Source organism: Schistocerca cancellata, chromosome 7 (assembly GCF_023864275.1).
Source record: "Schistocerca cancellata isolate TAMUIC-IGC-003103 chromosome 7, iqSchCanc2.1, whole genome shotgun sequence".
Taxonomy (NCBI): domain Eukaryota; kingdom Metazoa; phylum Arthropoda; class Insecta; order Orthoptera; family Acrididae; genus Schistocerca; species Schistocerca cancellata.
This window is the reverse complement of record NC_064632.1, coordinates 277,040,942-277,062,109: the sequence shown is the minus strand read 5'-3', so window position 1 is coordinate 277,062,109 and position 21,168 is coordinate 277,040,942.

Below are 21,168 nucleotides of genomic sequence, written 5' to 3'. Positions count from 1 at the left end.
AGATTCATTGGAAGAATCCTAAGGAAATGCAGTCAGAAAACAAAGGAACTAGGTTACAGTACACTTGTTCGCCCACTGCTTGAATACTGCTCACCGGTGTGGGATCCGTACCAGATAGGGTTGATAGAAAAGATAGAGAAGATCCAACTGAGACCAGCGCGCTTCGTTACAGGATTATTTAGTAATCGCGAAAGCGTTACGGTGATGACAGATAAACTCCAGTGGAAAACTCTGCAAGAGAGACGCACAGTAGTTCGTTACGGGCTTTTGTTGAAGTTTCGAGAACATACCTTCACCGAGGAGTCAAGCAGTATATTGCTCCCTCCTACGTATATCTAGCGAAGAGACCATGAGGATAAAATCAGAGAGATTAGAGCCCACACAGAGGCATACCGACCATCTTCCTTTTCACGAACAATACGAGACTGGAATAGAAGGGAGAACCGATAGAGGTACTCAAGGTACCCTCCGCCACACACCGTCAGGTGGCTTGTGGAGTATGGATGTAGATGTAGATGTAAATGTGTCTAGGCTGTTATGTGTGACTGTTTCCTCGTGTTATGACAGATCGCCTATGGGGGAATGAAACGTTATTGACTTCGGTACTCGATAATTGTGCCATCTTGCAGGGTTTAAGATTCCTACCGATTCTAATTGTCGAACTTCGTCCCTAAGGGCATCGATGTTGTCAAAAACTCGTAGAGCCTTGTCATGGACCTCCTCTTGTATAGTGGTCTCGTGGAGTGCGGTGAAGATATTGACGTTTCGTGTCTATCATGGAGCCCCTGTGATCCATCGGTAGCAAATGTTTTGCAGCGCATGGAGTTTGCTGTAGTTGGAGACGCTCGTAGTTCCCTTCGAGGTGGAGCCATATAACATTGTGGGTTCCACCGTTGCCTTGTTCAATTGGAGTTTGGTCTTGGGGTTGAGATACTTACTCTTTAGGAACGGAATCGATGACCTGGCCACCTTCTGGGCTGCCGTCTTCTTGTCAATATGCTGCGTAAAGAGCAATTTTTGTCAAGGTAGACACCGAGATACCATGGGCGACCATGGGATAAATTGATCAGATATTTGGAGTCTTTCGTTCAGAACTGGTTTCCTCCTAGTGAACAAAACGGCTGCCGTCTTCGGCTGGTTGATCGTTATCTTTTTCTGCAGCGCCCAGCGTTCCATTACATCAAGTTGCCGTTGCGTCCTAGCGATTAGCTGGTCCAAGTGTCGTCCAGACATCAGAAAGGCCGCATCGTCCGCATAAAAACTCACCGTAACAAGGGGGACTGTTGGGATGTCATTTATATATAAGTTGAAAAGCAGAGGCGAAATGACAGAGCCCTGCGGAATTCCTGCGGACATCAGTTTCATTTCGGAGTTTTTATCGTCGACTTGGACATACAGTTCCCTGTCCTGCAGAAAGTTGTCTATGAGTCCAATGTAACAATCCGCAAGAGGAGTAGTGGGATGTATTTTGACGGTAAGTTGACGAATTGTTCGGGTCGTATAACATCAAGCGCTGTAAGCGTGTCATGGAGCCTTTTCAACAGCACACTCTCGAGCATCTTGCCAAGGGTCGGCAAGAGGCTAATTGGCCGGTAACTGCTGGGTTCTGCTAGGTCTTTACCTGGCCTTGGGATTGGAACTATTCGAGCCGTCTTCCATGACGTAGGAAAATATCCCTGCAGGAGAAAGCTGTCGAAAATTCGGGTAAGGAGCACAGTTGGCTTCCTGGGCAACTCTTTCAAATCGGTGTTGCTTATGGAGTCGTTGCCTGGCGCGTTATTCTGAGTCTTCCGGATAATTTTACGGATCTCTGCTGGTGATGTGAGTTGTGGGCGGCTCTGCACAGGCGTAGTACGAAAAGCAGTCAATTCTGCTGTAACGGCGGCTTCCTGCTCTTGCAGGCGGACGTCGTTCACGGGGTTCGCTGGTGTAGACATTTGTTCTTAGTAAGTCGTAGAATACAGCTCCGCCTGGGCGAGTTCGTCATAGAGGAGGCCATCTGGTCCTCTGATGGCTCGTTTAGGTGGCCGCTGGTGTCGTATGTTCTTGACTGCCTGCCACTCGTTCTTGGTTCGAAGTAAGAATTCGTCCATCTTATCTTCCCAGACCTGCTGCCGCCACTCGGCCACTCTACTGTGCAGTTCTCGTGTTAAGATGTGTGTTTCTTGTCGATCGAAATGCAGGAAGATCTGCGGCGGATAGGCACTTGGTGCAGGGAGTGGCAATTGATCCTTAACATAGATAAATGTAATGTATTGCGAATACATAGAAAGAAGGATCCTTTATTGTATGATTATATAATAGCGGAACAAACACTGGTAGCAGTTACTTCTGTAAAATATCTGGGAGTATGCGTACGGAACGATTTGAAGTGGAATGATCACATAAAATTAATTGTTGGTAAGGCGGGTGCCAGGTTGAGATTCATAGGGAGAGCCCATCAACAAAGGAGGTGGCTTACGAAACACTCGTTCGACCTATACTTGAGTATTGCGCATCAGTCTGGGATACGTACCAGGTCGGGTTGACAGAGGAGGTAGAGAAGATCCAAAGAAGAGCGGCGCGTTTCGTCAAAGGATTATTTGGTAAGCGTGATAACGTTACTGAGATGTTTAGCAAACTCAAGTGGCAGACTCTGCAAGAGAGGCGCTCTGCATCGTGGTGTAGCTTGCAGTCCAGGTTTCGAGAGGGTGAGTTTCTGGAAGAGGTATCGAATGTATTGCTTCGCCCTACTTATACCTCCCGAGGAGATCACGAATGTAAAATTAGAGAGATTCGAGCGCGCACGGAGGCTTTCAGACAGCCGTTCTTCCCGCGAACCATACGCGACTGGAACAGGAAAGGGAGGTAATGACAGTGACACGTAAAGTGCCCTCCGCTACACACCGTTGGGTGGCTTGCGGAGTATAAATGTAGATGTAGATGTAGATGTTTCTATAGCGAAGCCAACATCGCCTGCTCCTGTTTCTCTGTGTCTTCAGTTCTTGGAGTAGAGACGGGAACTCGTCGAAAGCTACTACAGGGTAGACCGTGTGAGTAGTTGCTCTTACGATCACTGCGCTCCTACCTAACATCTTGGCGACTGAGCCAACAGAGGGCGCTGCTTATTGATCTGTCTTTTGTTCCATGAAGTTATTTTGTCATACAGACAATTTATCTTTCATAAGTAATTCATAGGTTGCTATAGGCAGTGTATTACATATATTTTATTGTGACCGTAAATTCACCATAAAAGTGTCAGACGTGTTATCTTTGTATATTTCCTTTAAATAATTTTATGCGTTTAACTCGAATTGTCTTTTATTTTATCACAGTTGGTTTCTATAATAGTTATCAAAATTTAAAAGTCTGCTACATGTATTTTACCTACTGTATTTTCATCATAATATATATGAAGAATACATATAAGTCCACAGTAGAGGCATCTATGAAGCATATAGGCAAACTTATTTCTGGTAATTACATAACTTCAGTAACGCCAGTTGCAAAATGACTGTGTGGATTATGTGGCCTATTTTACACCATATTTTAGTTCCACGTGACGATGCTTTTCTGAGTGTATTTATATGTTTTGACGACGCCATTACGGCTTTATCACATTAGTACATGGTGTAGAACAGGTAAGCTTTACCTTATTTTATCTGTACATTACCAGTTTCTATGAGAGTATATCGTGATACGAAATACTGTATAGTTTTGATAGATAGAAGGTCTTCGAATCCATCCTCTCCCATCGTATCCATCACCACCTCAATCAACATTAACTCCTCCCCCTTACCCAGTGTGGCTTCCGAACCTCCTCCTCCGCTGAAGACCAACTACTTAACCTCATCCACCTTCTTTCCCTCCAACTTAACTCCCGTCGCTCTGCCATTTTTGTTTCCCTCGATCACCAAAATGCCTGTGACTGCATATGGCATCCCGGTATCCTCTTTAACCTCCAAATCTATGCTCTGCCTATCAATTTTGTCCGTCCTTCGCTTCCTTCTTCCACACGGTCCTTCCTATGTCACCCTCCACAACACCAACTCCCGTATCTTTTATCCCACTGCTGGTGTCCCCCAGGGTTCCGTCCTCTCTCCCCTCCTGTATCTCCTGTACACCGCAGATATGTTACAGCATACCCTCCACCAAATTCACCTTGATCAGTTCGTCACTTGGTGTAACCAGTGGTTCCTTCGTATGTACCCCTCCAAAGCCAGGCAATCATCATAGGCTTCACCACCCGCTCCTTCTGTCTCCATGATTTCTACCTCACCATTTATGGTCGTCCCATCCAGCTCACACCCACCCTGAGATACCTTAGTCTCACGCTCGACCGTCACCTCACCTGGTCCCCCATCTCCTTACCATCCATATCTCTGCCACCCCCGCTTTTATAAGGTTCTCCAAATCCTAAAACACCATGCACTCCAGCATGCCCTCTGTATCCGCATTCCTACCCCCACACGACTCCTGTATGACCTCAGCCCTTTCCCCCACCTCCTCCTTTTCCTCCAATATCTCTGCATCCTTTACACTCTCCACAGACTTGATACCCCCACCCCCTGGTTTCCTCCTTCCTCTCCACCCCCTGCCCACTGCCATACCTCTATCGCTGTATTCCTCCCTCTGTCCACCTACACAAACTCCATCTCCTTCATCAGGTAAATTTCCAGCACCTCCCCCTCTCTGATGTGAACTTTACTGTGACATCTATCTTTGCTACCAGCTGTAGCGTGGCCTTGTTCCCCACCTCCTCCTAAGCCCACCCTTTTCCTCTCCCCTCCTCCTACGAGAGTGGATTTTCCTCCTTCCCCCTGAGTCCCTGCACCCCCTCCTCAGCTGTTTTCCTCTCCTGCCCCTTCCCTCCCAAGCCATACTTCGGCGCACCCTCCACCTCATCCCCCTTCCTCTCTAGGTTTTTATCAAGTGTGCTGCGTTAATGTTGTGTCCGGTGCCATTATACAGTGTCATCTAGTGATGTGGTTTTAACTGTGTGCTCGACCTGTATATAGTCCATGACAGTTCATGTGCTTTTAATACTGTGGCCGACTTTTAACTTGTTTTTGTCTCCAGTGCTTATTAAGTGAGCTTCAAATTGCCAGCTGTGTTCTTTTAACTTTATGTCGACTTTTTAACTGTCCCCCAGTGCATGTCAGCATATTAGTGTGTATTTTAACTCCCATCTTCTCCATTTACAGTGTTTTTATGTCCCCCTTTTTCTCCCCCTTTTATGTAAGAGTTCGCCTTTCTGTATTTTTTTAAAGCCCTTTGGCTGAAGAGCGGTGGACTGTGCTCCTGCCAGCCCTCCCCTGCCCGTGTGGGGCAGGGGAATGAAATTACAATAAAGAAAAGAAATATACAGATCGACTGCCCACTGGTTGAGTACTTTTTATATTGTAGATGGTTCAAATGGCTCTGAGCACTATGGGACTTAACATCTATGGCCATCAGTCTCCTAGAACTTAGAACTATTTAAACCTAACTAACCTAAGGACAGCACACAACACCCAGTCATCACGAGGCGGAGAAAATCCCTGACCCCGCCGGGAATCGCACCCAGGAACCCGGACGCGGGAAGCGAGAACGCTGCCGCACGACCACGAGCTGCGGACTATATTGTAGATCTGAAGATGGTCATTACTGACTGAAACCGGTCATCTACATCTACACTACTGGCCATTAAAATTGCTACACCAAGAAGAAATGCAGATGATAAACGGGTATTCATTGGACATTATACTAGAACTGACATGTGATTACATTTTCACGTAATTTGGGTGCATAGATCCTGAGAACTCAGTACCCAGAAAAACCACCTCTGGCCATAATAACGGCCTTGATACGCCTGGGCGTTGAATCAAACAGAGCTTGGATGGCGTGCACACGTACAGCTGCCCGTGCAGCTTCAACACGATACCACAGTTCATTATGAGTAGTGATTGGCGTATTGTGACGAGCCAGTTGCTCGACCACCATTGACCAGACGTTTTCAGTTGGTGAGAGATCTGGAGAACGTGCTGGCCAGGGCAGCAGTCGAATATTTTCTGTATCCAGAAAGGTCCTTACAGGACCTGCAACATGCGGTCGTGCATTATCTTGCTGAAATGTAGGGTTTTACAGGGATCGAATGAAGGATAGAGCAACGGGTCGTAACACATCTGAAATGTAATGTCCACTGTTCAAAGTGCCGTAAATGGGAACAAGAGGTGACCGAGACGTGCAACCAATGGCACTCCATACCATCACTCCGGGTGATACGCCAGTATGGCGATGACGAATACACGCTTCCAATGTGCGTTCACCGCGATGTCGCCAAACACGGATGCGACCATCATGATGCTCTAATCAGAACCTGGATTCATCCGAAAAAATGACGTTTCGCCATTCGTGCACCCAGGTTAGTCGTTTAGTACACCGTCACAGGCGCACCTGTGTGTGATACAACGTCAAGGGTAACCGCAGCCATGGTCTCCGAGCTGATAGTCCATGCTGCTGCAAACGTCGTCGAACTGTTCGCGCAGATGGTTGTTGTCTTGCAAACGTCCCGATCTGTTGACTCAGGGATCGAGACGTGGCTGCACGATCCGTTACAACCATGCGGATAAGATGCCTGTCATCTCGATTGCTAGTGATACGAGGCCCTTGGGATCCAGCACGGCATTCCGTACTACCCTCCTGAAGTTACTGATTCCATATTCTGCTAACAGTCATTGTATCCCGACCAACGCGAGTAGCAATGTCGCGATACGATAAACCGCAATCGCGACAGGCTACAATCCGACCTTTATCAAAGTCGGAAACGTGATGGTACGCATTTCTCCTCCTTACACGAAGCATCACAACAACGTTTCACCAGGCAACGCCAGTCAACTGCCGTTTGTGTATGAGAAATAGGTTGGAAACTTTCCTCATGTCAGCACGTTATAGGTGTCGCCATCGTCGCGAACCTTGTGTGAATTATTGTGTTGGCAGAAGAGCCAACACCGTGTTGCTAGAGGAGGACGATATGCACGCTTTTAAGCTCACGCAGGCTGGCGTGAGGTCTGGAAAATGACAATGTAATTAATGTAGCCAATAAGGTACGTTGCTGCTGGAATACTTAACTTTAATCCATAATTGGTGTACATCGCTCTTGACTGTACAGGTTTTACAATCTCAATATTAACTGGTAATGGCGCCTTGCTAGGTCGTAGCAAAATGACGTAGCTGAAGGCTATGCTAACTATCGTCTCGGCAAATGAGAGCGTAGTTGTCAGTGTAGCATCGCTAGCAAAGTCGGCTGTACAACTGGGGCGAGTGCTACGACGTCTCTCCAGACCTGCCGTGTGGCGGCGCTCGGTCTGCAATCACTGACAGTGGCGACACGCGGGTCCGACGTATACTAGCAGACCGCGGCCGATTTAAAGGCTACCACCTAGCATGTGTGGTGTCTGGCGGTGACACCACATGAATGCTCTGAAAAGCATCTGTAGCACGTCATCTTCGTGGTGTAGCGATTTTAATGGCCAGTAGTGTGCATCTATATCCATACTCCGCAAACCACCTGACGGTGTGTGGCAGATCATCTGACTGTACATGGATCACTGTTTGTATTGGCGAATATGTCGCAGCTTGTGAGATAAATGGATAGCGAAAGATAAATGGAGTGCATGGCTTTTCGTAGAGCAAATGAACAGGGAAACGAATATGATGAAGGAAACATCACGAAAGTATTACAAACGGTGTGAGGAAGAGAACTTTCAGTAAGCACCGGATTGCGGCCGCGCCGTAAGCGAGATGTGATGGCCAGAGATCGGCCCTGGGGAGCCAGCAGTGGCAGGCAGGCTACGGCGGGGGTTCCCCGCCGCAGGTGCTGCTGCTGCTGCTGCTGCTGCAACCGACACAGCTGGCGCCGCCGTTGCTGCCGCCTGTTGCGCGCCGCCTGAATTAATTTCCGGCCCGCCGCTGCCGCCGCCGCGTCGCCGACCGAACGGCCCCCTGCAGTCGCCGCCTCGGCAGCACAAGTTGAGTCCACCCGCTGCACCGTTACCAATCCAGCAGCTCTGCTCCGAATTTATTGTCAGTACAGGCACTACAGGTTAAAATAACATGAAACATGGAAACATGGTTATACAGGGTGGTCCATTGATAGTGACCGGGCCAAATATCTCACGAAAAAAGAGTCAAGAAAAAACTGCAAAGAACAAGACTATTCTAGCTTGAAGGGGGAAACCAGATGACGCTATGGTTGGCCCGCTAGATTTCGTTGCCATAGGTCAAACTGATATCAACTGCGTTTTTTTAAATGGGAACCCCGATTTTTTATTAAATATTCGTGTAGTACGTAAAGAAATATGAATGTTTCAGTTGGACCACCTTTTTCACTTTGTGATAGATGGAGCTGTAATAGTCACAAACGTATAACTACGTGGTATCACGTAACATTCCGCCAGTGCGGACGGTATTTGCTCCGTGATACATTACCCGTGTTAAAATGGACCGTTTACCAATTAATCGTGTTGATGTATGGCTATTGTGATCAAAATGCCCAACGGGCGTGTGCTATGTATGCTGCTCGGTACCCTGGACGACATCATCCAAGTGTTCGGACTGTTTGCCGGACAGTTACGTTATTAAAGGAAACAGTCACATGTTAAACGTCAGCCACGACATGCAACAAATGATGATTCCCAAGTAGGTGTTTTAGTTGCTGTCGCGGCTAATCCGCACATCAGTAGCAGACAAATTGTGCGAGAATCGGGAATCTCAAAAACGTCGGTGTTGAGAATGCTACATCAACATCAGTTGCACCCGTACCATATTGCTATGCACCAGGAATTGCATGGTGACGACTTTGAACGTCGTGTACAGCTCTACTGGGCCAAGAGAAATTACGGGACGATGACAGATTTTTTGCACGCGTTCTATTTAGCGACGAAGCGTCATTCACCAACAGCAGTAACGTAAACCGGCGTAATATGGGCTGTTGGGCAACGGAAAATCCACGATGGCTGCGACAAGTGGAACATCAGCCACCTTGGCAAGTTAATGTGTGGTGGGGCATTATGGGAGGAAGGATAATTGGCCCCCATTTTATCGATGGCAATCTAAATGGTGCAATGTATGCTGATTTCCTACGTAATGTTCTACCGATGTTACTACAAGATGTTTCACTGCATGGCAGAATGGCGATGTACTTCCAACATGATGGATGTCCGGCACATAGCTCGCGTGCGGTTGAAGCGGTATCGAATAGCATATTTCATGACAGTTGGATTGGTCGTCGAAGCACCATACCATGGCCCGCACGTTCACCGGATCTGACGTCCCCGGATTTCTTTCTGAGGGGAAAGTTGAAGGATATTTGAGATCGTGATCCACCGACAACGCCTGACAACATGCGTCAACGCATTGTCAATGCGTGTGCGAACATTACGGAAGGCGAACTACTCGCTGTTGAGAGGAATGTCGTTACACGTATTGCCAAATGCATTGAGGTTGGCCGGCCGCGGTGGTCTAGCGGTTCTAGGCGCCCAGTCCGGAACCGCGCGACTGCTACGGTCGCAGGTTCGAATCCTGCCTCGGGCATGGATGTGTGTGATGTCCTTAGGTTACTTAGGTTTAAGTAGTTCTAAGTTCTAGTGGACTGATGACCACAGCTGTTAAGTCCCATAGTGCTCAGAGCCATTTGAACCATTGAGGTTGACGGACATCATTTTGAGCATTTATTGCATTAATGTGGTATTTACAGGTAATCACGCTTGTAACAGCATGCGTTTTCAGAAACGATAAGTGCACAAAGGTACATGTATCACATTGGAACAACCGAAATAAAATGTTCTAACGTACCTACGTTCTGTAATTTAATTTAAAAAACCTACCTGTTACCAACTGTTCGTCTATAATTGTGAGCCACATGTTTGTGACTGTTACAGCGCCATCTATCGGAAAGCGAAAAATGTGGTGCAACTAAAACATGCATATTTCTTTACGTACTACGCGAATATGTAATAAAAATGGGGTTTCCTATTTAAAAAACGCAGTTGATGTCCGTTTGACATATGGCAGCGCCATCTAGCGGGCCAACCATAGCGCCATCTGGTTTCCCCCTTCAAGCTAGGCAAGTTTCGTTCTTTGTAGTTTTTTCGTTTGACGCTTATTTCTTGAGATACTTGGCCCGGTCACGATCAATGGACCACCTTGTATACAGGGGATAGCAAAATAATTTAACACCACGCAACACAGTTCATCTTGTTGCAAATTGGCACCATTGCGTATGTGAAATACTGTGATGCGACTGCAGAGCACAGCTGGCGTACCAAGTATTACAGGTTATCTTTCCGTGTATTATAAATTTCGTTCTGCCACAGTTAACACAAGCAATGGATGAAATGTGTGATCTCTCAGAGTTTAAAAAAGTACAACTCGTTGGTGCGCGATTAGCGGGAGCATCTGTGACGAAAACGGCTAAACTGTTTAAACCTTAACGGGCGACAGTATCCACGGTAATAACAGCGTACGCAAAACGTGGTAAAACACCATAGGTGAAGAGAAATAGTGGGCGAAAGCCGAAGTATACTGACAGAGATCGACGAGCATTAAAAGGGATTGTTGCCAGACATCACGAAACTACCGCGGCAACACTGACTGCAGAACTCAGCACTCACTTGAGTAATACTGTGGCGACAAAAACACTCTCATGGGAGATTTACAAGGCTAACATCCATGGAAGGGCTGCAACTACGAAACCCTTAATAACGGAAGCCAACGTACATCTGCGAAAGAAGTGGTGCTACGATCATAAGACCTGAACTCTTGATGATTTGAAGAATTTGGAACGCTCCGATAAATCATACTTCACTTTGTTTCCTACAAAAGGACTGGTTTATGTGTGGAGAATACCAAAACAAGCCTATGATTCGGCCTGCCTGCTTCCTATTGTCAAGCACTAGGGAGTTTCTGTTATTATTTGGGCTGCTTTATCGCGACATTCAGCTGGTCCTATCATTACCCTCACTGGCAGGATTGCTGCAAATGAATATCTCGACATCCTCAATAATGAAACGCTGACTGTCACTAGCATATTGCTGCTCAACATTGCCATATTCCAAGATGATAACGCGCTCATACACACATCCAAAAATGTTCAGACGTGATTTGTGGAGCATCACAATATCATCAAGCATCTTCTCTGCCAGCACAATCGCCAGACCTCAACATCATCCAATCCTTATGGGAGTCACAAAGCAGAGAGTGACGATCAGATTTCCAGCTCCAACATTGTTGAAGTTATTAGCGGATGTTTTTGCACAAGAATGGGAGAACATTCCGCTGGAAACTATTCAGCCTCCATACGAATCTATTCCGCGAAGAACTGTAGCTCTTGTCAAAGCCAGTGCTGGCTCACCTCCCTATTAATAAATACTTATATGTGTATGTCAAGTGTTCATATTATTTTGTCCACCCTCTGCATATTTATTCTTTATTTCACCTCGCACGATTAGGGCATTCAGGTCCCTTGTACACTTAACTAGCGAGCCTTATTATGTCAAAATCGCGTTTGAAGTACATAGGCCTGGATCTGTGAGGGGGGGGGGGGGGGGGAGACCGGGTTATCTGCGTCTGCGCCGGGTGGCAGCAGTCAGCAGAGCCCTGTGACAGGGGAGGTATCAAGAATGGTGCCTCACAGGATTCAGTCTTTTCAGTCTTGGGTCCCTTATTGTTCTTAATACACTGGGTGATTATAATTAAAGTTAAAACTTTCAAACCGCTGTAGAAATAACACCATTGGTCAGAATGACGTCAAATTGCAACGGAATATTATCGGAAAAGGAGGAAAACGTATGGCAGAATAAAAGTAAATAGTTACAAAGTGTACCAAAAGAGGGCGCTGTAAGCATCATAATTTAATAGTGGTCGTCTACATAGGATAAATGAGTCATACAACAATTACTTTTGAATGCATTGTTGGAATGAACAGTGATCAATGTGTTGCAAATATTTACTACCAAAAACAGTCTTGATCACAATTTATTTATTACAGTGACCGGTTTCGACCACTACTGTGTTCATCTTCAGACCAATGAGTAAGAACCTTCTTCTGGTGATAAATCACTACTCATAGTGATTTACCACCAGAAGGAGGTTCTTACTCAGTGGTGTGAAGATGACCTCAGTAGTGGTCGAAACCTGTCACAGTAATAAATAAATTGTGATCAAAACTGTTTTTGGTAGTAAATATTCACACGAAAATGCCTAAGGTGTACGTTTGACGTTTAACAAAGCTGCTCTACTCAGGTGTGGGTATAGGTGTGATACTGTTAGTTACGTAATCCCAACTACGCGGCGAGGTCATATCACATCGGATGGGAAAATTGGTATGTAATTGTCATGAGGCCAAAAATCGCATAAAAAGCATAACTCACATCGATTTGTAACTGTCCTGAGGACAAAAACCGCATAAAAAGCTTCAGTCAAAATCAAATCCGATTATTAATTTCCGTGTGACTGGCGCAAAACATGTTCAATATGCTGTCCACCGTTTTCTGCAACTAGTTGAAATCGAGAAACAGCTTGTTCCACAACTGATCGAAATGTTTCTGGGGTCACGTTCAGAATGTGTTGCGCAAAGCGTGCCTTTAATGCAGCTAACTTTACAATTGGAACCCTGAACACAACAACTTTCAGATAGTCCCACAACCAGGAGTTACACGGATTAAGATCAGGTGATCGGGACGGCCAGGCTGTAGGGATATGGTGGATGATAATTCTAGCGTTTCTGGAATGGCGCTTCAGCAGCTGCTTAACTGGGTTTGAAATGTGCGGACGTGCGCCATGTTGCATAAAACCATCCCATCCACAGACCCACGCTACGCTGTTGGGGAGCTGAAATGACGAGATTGCGCAAAAGACACTCATAGCGCTTGCCAGTGACGGTACAGGTAACAGGACCGGAAGCACCTGTCTCTTCGAAAAAATATGGCCCTTTGATAAATGATGCCGTACACCCGCATCACACAGTGACCCTTTCAGGATGAAGTGGTACTGGTTGATTTGAGCGTGGATTTTCCGTTGCCCATATTCGACAATTTTGAGTATTGACATATCCTGTCAGATGGAACTGGGCTTCGTCTGTCCACAAAATCTTCCACGGCCATTCATTTTCCACTTCCATGCGAACAAAAAATTCTAAAGCAAAGGTCTCTCTTGCTGGCAGGTCAACAGGAAGCAACTCGTGCACATGAGTAGTTTTGAATGGATAGCAAAAGAAGGATGTTTCGTAGGCTTTTACGCACCGTGCTCGTGGGTATGTCCAATGTTTGGGCAATTCTCCGTGTACAACACTTTTGCACACCTCCACTCGTCTCCTCCTGCATTGCTGTGGCTACTGCTTCCACTGACGCGAATCAATTCATTCCTTCCTCTGCAGGTTGCACACCAAAAAAACCTGTCTTTTCGAATTTCCGAATCATTTTCTGCAGACCCATGGCAGTCATCGGGCCAACGCCTTTTTCAAACCCGTCAGTGTTCGGAAAGTGTGCACAGTCATCATTCTTGTAATACAGCTTTACAAGCACAGCAGATCCTACATTGAGAGAGTCATGGTGAACGTTGCAAGGCGTCGCCAGGCGTGTTTATACCAACTTCAGTGGGTCGTGCGCATGACAGGTCTTTTCATTTACTCATTCTGACACATACAGCGCCATCTATTGTTCAATTTTCACACTATTTTTTTCTTCTCCATACGTTTTCCCCATTCTCCGATAATATTCCGTTCCAATTTGACGAAAAAGTATTCATTCCACAAAAGTGCGTAATCAGAATAATAACTGGAGCCCACCCAAGATCAATTTGCAGACAAGAATTTAAAGAACTTGGGATATTAACGATACCTTCGCGATAGATATATCCACTTTTGAAATTTGTTATTAATAACCCATCCCAATTCGAAAATAACAGCGAAGTGCGTAGCTACAACTAGAAGAAAGGTTGATCTTCACTATTGTGGATTTAATTTGACCTTGGTACAGAAAGGGGTGAATTATGCTGTCACAAAAAACTTTGTTCATTTGCCAAATAGCATTGAAAGTGTGACAGAAAGACAGCCAACATTTAAAAACAAATGAAAAGAACTCCTTCTACCCAATAGATGAAATTTTTAGAAATGAAGTAGTAACTGTTAAAAAGTTTTTCTATTGTGTAAAGAAAACTTACGTTTAAACTGACACTTCCATGTCATTACGAAATGTATTCATGATCTACGGAACAAGCATTAATGTAATGTAATGTAATTTTGAGGAGCGCCAAATTCATATTCTTGAAGAAAAAACCCTTGCCTCAGAAAGCGCATAACATTCACTGCAGGTTGGTCTATTAATTCTTCATATCACTTTGAAAGGCATCCCACTTGGTTTTTGAACATTTCTGAACACATTCTGATTTTTTAACGAATCATAAGTTGATTTTGGAATGCGTACGTAGCGTACGTGGTGTCTCTGCCAGGGGAATCCCCATTGTATCTAGAAACAAAAAACTTTCCCGTAAACAAAGGGGGACGGGGATATACAAGCTGAGCCGAATAAACCCGAAATGGTGAATACCAATCGCCGTTCATTTGTGTGGTTGATTGGTTGTGCGAATGATCATCGTTGTTATAATTACTAGCGAAATACATAGTTCCAGAGTACCAGAGTGAAAATAAACGACTAATAGGAATAACAGTTAAAGATTACATATAAAACAAATATGTAACGTAGCTACAGCCAATATTGCCTATGTTCGTCTGTGAAAATGGACTCGATAAGCAACCTGAGCTATCAATAAATTGAATGTAACCTGCATAACACTGTGTGTGTGTTGTATGAAAGTTCGTTTCACTGTCATTTAAGCCCTCAACAGATCGTTACATCAAAAACTTAAAACTAACGTTTGGGTAAGCTATCTGACTGCGTATTTGAATACGAAAAACTACCGGAACAAATAAACCTGTAACAATGAATACTTAATCAGTCTGACTGTTTTTGAACAAGAATTTTCAAGTGACACAGAATCTGACTTGAGCAACGGAATTTAGTGGATTAGAGTACAAGACAAGTTGTGGTGTGTCAGTGTCTCTGGCTTGGCACTGAGTTTTGCACTGACCTCTTTAGATGACTGCCTTTTTCCATGTGGTTCACAGCGATTCGCACTAGCAGCGGCTAAAGCTTATTGTAACTAAGAATGAATTTAATAAAGAGGAGTGTGCCTGGGTCCTGTTAATGACTAAATAAATTTTGAGTAGGGATTTCATTAATTAAGTCTTTTTAAAACTTCAGAATCATCATGAACATGTACTAATAATGACAATGACAAATAACATATGAGTCAAAAATGGCTGAGTGCCAGACTAACAACTGATTTCAGTATTAAAGTTAGATTAACATTTAATAACCACAGCATATTATTTAGATATGGAGAATAATTTTTATTATTTGGAGAATAAGGAGGCTTCTTTCACTGATAAGAAAAACGTGATTATTGCAAACTTGGACTAACAATCACGAGTATAACCTTGCAATTGCTTTTGCACTATGCTTGCGAATTTTACGTTGATTCCATCTTCAAGCGCAGTTAAGCCATCTAATTCTCTTCTGGCCATATAAATGAAATCAGGCATTGAGTATGGTAAGATCTGCCATCACTGACGTGAGGGCAGCGTGATATGTCTTTTGTCTCGGAGCTCTCGACCGACACTGTGGTTACTAAATGTTAATGTAACTCTGAAATTAAAATAATTTGTTAAACTGGCACTCAGTCATTATTGACAAATATGTTATTTGTCACTGTCATTATTACTACGTGTTCGTGATGATTCAGAAGTTATAAATACACTTAATCTATGAAATCCCTTCTCACAAGTTATTTAGTAGTTAATAGGACTCAAGCAAACTCCTTTTCATTAAATTCATTCCTAGTAACAATAAGATTTAGCCGCTGCTGTAAACCACTTGGAAAAAGGCAGTCGTCTAAAGAGGTGAGTGCAAAACTTGGTGCCAAACCAGAGACACTGACACGCCACAACTTGTCATGTACTCTAATCCAGTAAATTCCGTTGAACAAGTCAGATTCTGTATCACTTGAAAATTATTATTCAAAAACGCAATCAGATAGCTTAGGTATTCATTGTTACAGATCCATTTGTTCCTGTAGCTTTTAGTATTCAAATACGCAGCCAGATTGCGTATCCAAATGTTAGTTTTAAGTTTTTGATGTAACGATCTGTTGAGGACTTAAATGACAGTGAAACTGACAATCATACAACATGCACACAGTGGTATCCAGGTTACATTCCGCTTACTGATAGCCGAGGTTGCTTATCGAGTCTATTTTCACAGACGAACATAGGTAATACTGGCTGTAGATACGTTACATATTTTTTGCATGTATGTTACAAGGTGTATCACAGAAAGTGAAATTTTGACAGAAAATTTTTGCCAGATCGCTACACTACCAGTTGCGCAGTCCCCGATTAACACCCGCTTTAAATTCTATTCTCGAAATAGCACGGAAAGCGCGTCGTACGAACACGTAATAACGCCTAACTGGAGAATAAACGCGAGGTAGCTGAACCTGTGATTCTGGCAGGGTTAGTGAAGTTAACCGGAGAATAAGTTTTCACAATGGCAGGAATAATTAGAGAAGACAAGATTGTTTGTTAGTACGAGGAAGAAGAAGAAGCAGAGTCATCACACAAATTATACGGAAGATTATGACGATTGCAAATATATGTAAAAATTTCGTACTATTACTTCTCCATCTCATGTCTGAGAAACTGGAGCGTATGAATGAATTGTGAAACTATTTCCTGACATAAAACTTGTAGGCCGTATAGGCATTTGATATTGGCACTTTGTGTATTATGTTCTGTCATGTTATTTATGTAAATGACGTACATAAAAATGACCATTTTTGCCAAAACAGTCTCGCTTATTTGGTGTGTGTTAAAATTGCTCCAATATTAGAAAGGCCTGCTTCGTTTTATCTAGCAGACATTGAAAATAGACGTAATGAAATCGAGAAAACACACCAATCTTGGGTACTATTCGTATTAACAGCTTTTTCAGTGTTAGGCAACAACATTTTGATTTTTTATATAGCAGAAAGGAAAGCACGCCGTGTAAAGCTGTAGCAAGATTAGAGAGAGAGAAAAAAAAAGCTGGTACCTAAGGATTGAAAAAATGTGTACTGTCTTACTTATCTTTACTGGTTTTATGTTTCCTATATTTAATTTTATGTCACACAAAAGAGAAAGTTATTACCTGATAGACAGTAAAGAGTGCAAATTTTCTGTAGAGTTCTTATCCTCCAGGTCACAAATGATCCAACCCAGTATTAAATGTGAGCTTATTTAAGGGGGGTAGGATGTGAAACGGTCCTACTGGGAGCAGGAGAGGCACCGCATCACATTTTAATTTTCAATGTTCTGAATATTGGTTGACGGCTTCCATTAGAAAAAATATACGTTTGAATTTCACAGGACTAAATACAGTGGCGTGCGATAGAAGAGTGCTGTACGAAAAGGCGTGGCACTGCACTTTGGCACACTTAAGACCGAATACCATTCTTACATTTTCTCGAACATATATATTTTATATATCAAACTCTTCAGAAAAATATACGATACAAAATGAACATATTTTTGAAAAATCGATTTTTTAAAATATTTTTGTCGTGCTATCTGACACGCTCGAGTGTGGAGGGGGGGAGGGGGCGCCACTATCAAGTTAGTTTTTGCCCCTCTTCGGAAATATCGTAGATCCGGGGCTGAAAGTATGTAATGATAACAACAATAATAATAATAGTAATAAAAGTATCTAGGATAAGTAACTGAACAAAACATTTCAGAGTAAATACGATAAAACAGTGCACTACCCCACTTATATGCGATAAGAGTCAATATACCTTGGTCCTAGACTTAAGTAAATTATTTTTATTGCTCTTTTTTGGTCATCAGCCTTGTGACCTGTTTGATGCAACCTGTCAGGACTTTCTCTCCTGTCCCCATCTCTGTCTCAAGAGTAACACTTGCTACCTACGTCGTCGATTATTTTCTGGATCTCTGATTTCCTCAACAGTCTTTACCCTCTACAGGTCTCTCTTGTACCATGGAAGTTATTCTGCGATGTATTAACAGACGTCCTACCATCCTGTCCTTTTCTTCTTGTCAGTGTTTTGCACATATTACTTGCCTCACTGATTCTGTGGATAACCTCCTTATTACTTACCTTATCAGTTCACCTAATTTTCGACATTCGTCTGTAACACCACGTCTCAAATGCTTCCATTCTCTTCTGTTGCAGTCTTCCCACAGCCCATGTTTCACCACCGTATAATGCCGTGCTCCAGACGTACATTCTCAGAAATTTCTTCCTCAAATTAAGGCCTATGTTTGATAATAGTAGACTTGTCCTTTTTTCCAGTGCTAGTCTACTTTTTATGTCCTCCCAGATCCGTCCGTCACGGTTATTTTGCTGCCTACGTAGCAGAATTCCTTAACTTCATCTACTTCGTGATCACCAATCCTGATGTTAAGTTTCTCGTTGTTTTCACTTCTGCTACTTCTCATTGCTTTCGTCTTTGTTCGATTTACTCTCAGGCCACATTCTCTACTCATTAGGCAGTTCATTCTATTCAGAAAATCCTGTAATTCTTCTACACTTTCACTGAGAATAGCAATGTCATCAGCTAACTTTATCACTGATATTCTTTCACCTTCTATTTTAATTACAATCTTCATTCTTTTATTTCCGTCATTGCTTCTTCGATGAATAGATTGAACAGCAAGGGCAAAAGACTATATGTCTGTCTTGCTCTGTTTTTAATCCGTACACTTCGTTCTTGGTCGTCCATTCTTATTATTCCCTCTTGCTTCTTGTACATATTGTATATTACCTGCAGTTTCCTAAAGCTAACCCAATTTTTCTCAGAATTTCGAACATCTCGCACCATTTGACATTGTGAAACGCTTTTTCCAGGTTGTCAAATCCTGAGGATGTGTCTTGATTTTTCTTCAGTCACGCTTCCATTATCAACTGCAACGTCATAATTATCTCTCGCCGAGCGGTTCTAGGCGCTTAAGTCCGGAACCGCGCTGCTGCTACGGTCGCAGGTTCGAATCCTGCCTCGGCTGTGGATGTGTGTGATGTTCTTAGGTTAGTTAGGTTTAATTAGTTCTAAGTCTAGCGGACTGATGACCTCAGATGTTAATTCCCATAGTGCTTAGACACATTTAAACCATTTGAATTTGAATTACCTCTCTGGTGCCTTTCACTTTCCTAAAGCCTAACTTATCGTCATCCAACACACCCTCAATTTTCTTTTTAATTCTTCTGTATTTCATTCTCGTCAGCAACTTGGATGCATGAGCTGTTGAGCTGATTGTGAGGTAATTCTCGCACTTGTCGCCTTTTACAATCTTCAAAATTGTGAGGATGATGTTTTTCCGAAAGTGAGATGGTATATCGCCAGACACTACAGTAATTCGCCCAGAAATTCTTTATGCAGCGGGATTGTGACGTGGTGGTTGAGGCGTTAAGCGTATCCCCAAGATGCTACAAAAAATGGTTCAAATGGCTCTGAGCACTATGGGACTTAACATCTGAGGTCATCAGTACCCTAAACTTATAGCTACTTAAACCTAACTAACCTAAGGACATCACACACATCCATAGCCGAGGCAGGATTCGAACCTAAGCAGCTCGGCTCCTGACTGAAGCGCCCAGAACCGCTCGGCCACAGCGTAAGATGCTACAAATTCAGTCCCCGGTGACCTGTAGGGAAGAAAAGCTCCTCACAAGATCATTCAAATTTAAGATAGATAATGTCGTGCAATGGATAATATATAACGCTTACTAGTGTGGCCCATTTAAGCACCTCACACATATACATTATTGAAGGGATCCATCAAATTTCAAAAGGAAAGTAGTGGTCTCTATAACAGCTTAGTTAAATGCCGTGAGATAAAATAAGTTACTCGCTGAATCAAGGATATAAACACTTAAAAGTGGACAAAAGAGTGGAGATAATAGCTATATCCTTGGCATAGGCGCGTAGATACATGGAGGCACAGTGTGAAAGTATATCGTGGATACAGCCAATTACTGCAAAAAAGGGTTCGTGATTTAGGGAAAGATCATTAGAAAAGCAAGAATGAACACAAATACTTTTGCCAAAGAGCATGCGAGGTGCAACTAGCTGGCTGTGAATATTAGATCTGCACAATGCAACTGTAACGCAAGCTGACCAATTTCACGTCCCCCTCGTATTGATGACTTCATCGGCGGTGTATACTTGCCCTCCTTAAGTAGTGCAAGTGTGGAAGCGGCTGCAGTAGTGGCTGGAAATTCTGAGTCCAGATGGGCTTCTGTACTTCGCTCTAAGTCGGTTGCCTGGAGCGACCTGGAGCAAGTGTCTTTCTCGATCTCTCTACCACAGGTGCGTTCTCACGTTACGAAAGAAGCTGGTTCTGTCAACGTTGGAATCTTGCCAGCCAGTTGCAGCAGATTTTGCAAGTTCTGGCCAATAATAATTTTATTAAAAAGTTTAACAATTTCCCGCTCTCATAGATTTTGTCGTGGTTAACCAATGTGGTATAACGCGGACAAGAAGGTAGAAAATCTCTCCCACTACATAACAGATTTCCAGCCATGGCCAACTAAAAGCCTTTTATGATTGGGAACTCGCCCCTTCTTCCGAAATTATTACTGTGAGCCAATCGCGGAACGCCTTACTAAGATTTGAACAAACGTTCCCACGCGACATGACAGCAGTCAACGGCTGATACCATGCTCTGAAGCTCTGTCTTCACACGGCCTTCAGACATCACCTATCATAGAAGGGTTCCTTTTAGCTTCTAATACAATGCAGGTTTACAGTACGCAACTTCACCTCTCTTACGCTCCTGCTGCGTAACATGGCAGACGACCATGTGAATATTGTTAGCAGTTTTCAAGCAGCGTTAAAGAAGTGATTATTCTACATCTACATCTACATCTATACTCCGCAAGCGACCCAACGGTGTGTGGTGGAGGGCACTGTACATGCCACTGTCATTACCTCCCTTTCCTGTTCCAGTCGCGTATGGTTCGCGGGAAGAACGACTGCCGGAAAGCCTAATTTGACATTCGTGATCTCCTCGGGAGGTATATGTAGGGGAAAGCAATATAT